We start from the raw sequence: 6,270 nt of genomic DNA on the forward strand, positions 1-6,270 counted from the left end.
CAGGAATGTCAGGGCAAATATCTAGCTAGGCTAAAGTGTACAAACTAAGAACACTGGATACACTTATTTCTTCATTATGACTAACAGCTACTTTAAGATTATTAGCAAAAGCTTTCAAATAAATTAACCTTTGAGGAAACTATTTGTAATGAACTAATAAGAAAGCTTTGAAGAGGAACCTTTTATTTTATCTTATTTCCTACATGGGTGGATCATTTAAAGTCAGAAGTTTGAGACCAGCCTGGGCAACATGGTGAAACCTCATCTCTAGTAAAAATACAAAAATTAGCCAGGTGTGGTTGTACACATCTATAATTCCAGCTACTTGGGAGGATGAGGCAAGAAAATTGCTTGAACCTGGGAGGCAGAGGCTGCAGTAAGCTGATATTGCACCACTGCACTCAAGCCTCAGTAATGGAGTGACACTCCATCTCAAAAGACAAACAAACAGGCTGGGTGTGGTGGCTCATGCCTGTAATCCCAGCATTTTGGGAGGCTGAGGTGGGTGGATCACCTTAAGTCAGTAGTTCAAGACCAGCCTGACCAACATGGAGAAACCCCGTCTTTACTAAAAATACAAAAAATTAGCTAGGCATGGTGGTGCATGCCTGTAATCCCAGCTACTTGGGAGGCTGAGGCAGGAGAACTGCTTGAACCCGGAAGGCAGAGGTTGCGGTGAGCCGAGATCACACCATTGCACTCCAGCCTGGGCAACAAGAGCAAAACTCCATCTCAAGAAAACAAACAAACAAAACAACCCAAGGAAACAAAACAAAACAACAAAGAACTGTTAGAACTAATAAGTGAAATTAGCAAAGCTGCATGACGAAACAGACAAAAACGTTTTGCATTTCTCTACATGGGCAATGAACAATCTGAAAAGGAAATTAGGAAAACAATTCCCTTTACAACACTACCAAAAAGAATAAAATATTTAGGAATTAATTAGCCAAGGAAATCAAACATTTGTATACTGAAAACAAACCAATGTTGAAAGATATTAAAGCAGACACAAATAAAGAGAAGGACATTTGTGATCATGCTTTGGAATACTTAATATCATTAAGATGTTCATATTACCCAAAGTGACCTATAGATTCAGAGCAATGCCTATCAAAATCCAAGAGCATTTTTCACAGGAATAGAAATATTCACCATAATATTGATGAAATCTCAAGCGATCCAGAATAGCCATAACAATTAAAAAAAAAAAACAGTTGGAAGACCCACACTTCCTGTTTTCAAAACATATTACATAGCTACAGCAATCAAAACAGAACGGTGCTGTTAAAAGATAGACATGTAGACTAATGGAATAGAATAGACAGTCCAGAAATAACTTGTGTATATGGTGAAATAATTTTCAACAAGGGTGCTGAGACCACTCAACAGGGAAAGAACAAATGGTGTTGGGAAAATTGGATAACCAGATTAAAAAAAAAGAAGAAGAAGAAGTTGGACTCTTAACTAGGAAAAAAAAAACAGAGGAAAAGCATTATGACATTATATTTGACAAAGATTTCTCGCATATAACAACAAAAGCACAGGCAACAAAAGCAAAAAGAGACAAATCAAACTTAAAACCTTTTGTGCGTCAAAGGACACAAAAAACAGAGTGAAAAATCAACATACCCAATAGAAGAAAATATTTGCAAATTATATACCTGATAAGAAGTTAATATTTAGAATACATAAAGAATTCATATGACTCAATAACCAAAAAACAAACAACCCAGTTAAAAAATGGGCAGCTTGATTATACATTTCTCCAAAGATGATATACAAATGGGCCAGGCACAATGGCTTATGCCTGTAATCCCAGCACTTTGAGAGGCCAAGGCAGGTGGATCACCTGAGGCCAGAAGTTCAAGACCAGCCTGGTCAACATAGTGAAACCCCACCTCTACCCAAAATACAAAAATTAGCTGGGTGTGGTGGCTGGAGCCTGTTATCCCAGCTACATGAGAGTCTGAGACAGAATTGCTTGAACCTGAGAGGCAGAGGTTGCAGTGAGCTGAGATCATGCCACTGCACTCCAGCTGGGGCGATACAGCGAGACTCTTTCTCAAGAATAAAAAAAGATGATATATGAATGGCCAAGAAGCATACGAAAAGATGTTCAATATAGCTAATTATCATAGAATTACAAAGTACAACTGCAATGAGATATCATCTTACACCCATTAGGATGGCCACTATAAAGAAAAAAAAGTCCAAGAAAGTACAAGTGTTGGTGAGTACACGGAAAAAATTATAATCCCTTTGTGCATTGTTAGTGGAATTGTAAAACAGTGAAACTGGTATTGAAAACAGTAGGGAGTTTCTTAAAAAAATTAAAAATAGAACAACTATATGATCAAGCAGTCTCCCTTCTGGGTATGTATCCAAAAGAACTGACAGCACGCCCATGTTAATAGCAGCGCTGTGCACCATAGACAGAGGGGAGAGCATCACAGCCACTGGCGGATGAATGGCAAACAAAATGTGCTACATACATACAGTGGAATATTTAATTCGGCCTTTATAAAGGAGGTAATCCTGCCATTTGGGACAACCCGGATGACATTATACGAAGTTAAATAAGCGAGTCACGCACATACAACAATGTTGTGTGATTCTACTTACATAAGTATCTCAAATAATCAAACTCTTAGAAACAGAAAATAGATCGTGACCAGCCTGGCCAACATGGTGAAACCCTGTCACTACTAAAAATACAAAAATTAGCCGGGCATGGTGATGTGCACCTGTAATCCCAGCTACTCAGGAGAGTGAGACATGAGAATCCCTTGAACTGGGGAGGCAGAGGTTGCAGTGACACAGATGTTGCCACTGCACTCCAGCCTGGGTGACAGAGCAAGACTCTGTCTCATAGAAAAAGAAGAAAAAAAAAAAAAGGCCAGGCCTAGTAGCTCACACCTGTAATCCTAGTACTTTGGGAGGCTAAGGCAGGCAGATCATGAGGTCAAGAGATTGAGACCATCCTGGCCAACAGGGTAAAACCCTGTCTCTACTAAAAATACAAAAATTAGCCAGGCATGGTAGCACACATCTGCAGTCCCAGCTACCAGGGAGGCTGAGGCAAAAGAATTGCTTGAACCCAGGAGGCGGAGGTTGCAGTGAGCCTAGACCTTGCCAGTGCACTCCAGCCTGGAGACAGAGCAAGACTGTCTCAAACAAACAAACAACAAAACCCCAGAAAATAGAATGGTGTTTACCAGGGGCTGGGAGAAGGGCAAAAGGGGAGTTGATGTTCAATGGGTATAGAGTTTTAGTTTTACAAGATGAAAAAGTTCTAGAGACATTGCACAATAAGATGTGGCAGCCTAAATAACAAAGAGAAACTCTCTAAACGGAAATAATATTTACTTGGGAATAGGGCAGTGCAATGAGACTAAGCATGCCACAGTAAACTATGTACATATTCAAGGAGGGAAAGAAAGACAAAGCCTTTTAAAGAAAAAATATGGAGAGGCCAGGAGAAGTGGCTCTTGTCTGTAATCCCAGCACTTTGGGAGGCTGAGGCAGTTGGATCACTTGAGGCCAGGAGTTTGAGACCAGACTGGCCAATGTGGCGAAAACCCATTTCTACTAAAAATACAAAAAATAGCTGGGCGTAGTGGCACATGCCTATAATACCAGCTACTGGGAAGGCTGAGACATGAGAATCATTTGAACCAGAGAGGCAGAAGTTGCAGTGAGACAAGATTTCACCACTGCACTCTAGCCTAGGTAATGGAGAAAGACTCTGTCTCAAAAAAAAAAAAGAAGAAGAAGAAGAAAAGATGAGGAAGATTACATAATTATTTTGAGATAACATCTTTGGCTACAAAGATCAACAACAACATCGTTCTGAGTTTGGACAGGCAATTGCTGAGCAGATGTTTTCACAGAAGTATTTTTTGTGCAAGATTGGGATGTCCTTTGTGCATGTTTGTAGCTTTTACAGTCTTTTGTGATAATTTTATCATGCATACAAATCTTGCCAAGACTCATGATCCACAGCAATTATGAGATAATAAATGTGTGTTAGGCTGCTAAGGTTGTGTTCATTTATTATACAACAATAGAAAACAAATATAGAAACTTACCTACACATTGTATTTCAAGCTTCTCTTGCAGTAGGTGTGGCCTATGACAAAGTCCTGGTCAATTAGAGAGGAGCCGAATATAGGTGAGCAATGTCTGGATCATTATTGTACAGGGAAGTGGTGGCCATGCTTTTAATTCTTGTGGATATATTCATGGCCTTCCTCAGCTCTGTTTTTCAGGGTGACTCCATTTTGATTCTGACAGCTTTCACAGGCACACATAGTTAACACTACTGTACTGTATACTTTAAAATGGTTAAGATGGTAAATTTGATTAATACAACAAGTAAAAATAGAATCTGCCATATGATCCAGCAATCTCACTTCTGGGAATATATCCACAAGAATTAAAAGCATGACCACCACTTCCCTTTACAATGCATCTAATTAATAGAACTGATGTTATATTCACAATTTTATATCTAAGGATGTCTGAAAAATGTATTTTGTAGCTTTCCCACCTCTCCAGTTTCAGGAAACCCTCCACTACAATTCATCCCTTTGGCTTTTTCACTTTCTTTTTTCTTTTTTTTTGAGACAGAGCCTCACTCTATCACCAGGCTGGAATGCAGTGGCACAATCTTGGCTCACTGCAACCTCCACCTCTCAGGTTCAAGTGATCCTCCTGCCTCAGCCTCCTGAGTAGCTGGGACTACAGGTGTGTGCCACCACGCCCAGCTAATTATTTGTATTTTTAGTAGAGACAGGGTTTCCTCGTGTTGGCCAGGATGGTCTTGATCTCTTGACCTTGTAATCTGCCTGCCTTGGCCTCCCAAAGGGCTGGGATTACAGGCATGAGTCATCACACCCAGCCTGGCTATTTCACTGTCATAAACACCATTGTACTGATACTTAAACTTCTATGTAATAATCACAACAATGTATGCTTCCAGTCATAATGAAACTAGTCATTATTGAGATAAAAACACGTTTCTATAAAAGAAGAAACCCAAAATGTCATCAGTGTCTGTATCTATCTCTGAATGATGTTTACTCCTTTTCTAATTAAATCACAACCCTAACATAATATCCTGTAGGCCAAGGATACTATGGCATTGAAAACTAATATTAATATGATTGAATAATAAAATCAATCAGTCATACTATATAAAACAATAGAGAGAAGAGAGATAAATGAATGAGGAAAGCATAGACATAACAGTACAAAGAAGAAAATATAGGCCTTATTTTTGCAGTTTATCACCAAGACATTGATTGTTACTTATAATTCTTTCTTCCAAAACTCCTATCTTGTCCACTTTATCCTCCTTTATTACCTCAGCTAGTTGCTGCTCTTTGCCTTTTTGGATAATCTAAATTTTGGTTGCTGAAAGATATGAACATATTAGGATTCCTGCCTGTATTGTGTTGCTGTAATGTTCCATTGTCTTTTATCATTGGACATAGCAGTTTGATATGCTTTGGCTGTGGCCCCACCCAAATCTCATCTTTAATTGTAATCTCATAATCCCCACATGTCATGGGAGGGACCTGGTGGGAAGTGAGTGGATCATGGTGGCAGTTTCCCCCATGGTGTTCTCATGATAGTGAGTGAGTCCACATGAAATCTGATGGTTTTATAAGTGTCTGACATTTTCCATGCTTGCACTCACTTCTCCTTCCTGCTGCCCTGTGAAGAAGTTCCCTGCTTTTGCTTCACTTTCTGCCATGATTGTAAGTTTTCTGAGGCCTCCCCACCCATGCAGAACTGTGAGTTAATTAAACCTCTTTTATTTATAAATTACCCAGTCTCAGATATTTCTTTATAGCAGTGAGAGAATGGACTAATACAGTAAATTGGTACCACAGAATGTGGGGTGCTGCCATAAAGATACCTAAAAATGTAAAAGCAACTTTAGAATAGTAAATTATTCCAATGTCAGGCAGAGGTTGGAACAGTTTGGAGGGTTCAGAAGGAGACATGAATATGTGGGAAAGCTTAAAACTTCCTAGAGATTTGTTGAATGACTTTGTTCAACACGTTGTTCAACAAATCAGTGGCTTATTAAATGCTGATCATGATATGGAGAATGAAGTCCAGGCTGTGGTGGTCTCAGATGGAGATAAGGAACTTGTTGGGAACAGAAATAAAGGTGACTCTTGCTATGCTGTAGCAAAGTGACTGGCAGCATTTTGCTCCTGTCCTAGAGCTCTGTGAAACTTTAACTTGAGAGAGATG

This window comes from Aotus nancymaae, unplaced genomic scaffold, assembly GCF_030222135.1.
Source record: "Aotus nancymaae isolate 86718 unplaced genomic scaffold, 86718_ANA_hifiasm-v0.15.2.pri h1tg000012l, whole genome shotgun sequence".
Lineage (NCBI taxonomy): Eukaryota > Metazoa > Chordata > Mammalia > Primates > Aotidae > Aotus > Aotus nancymaae.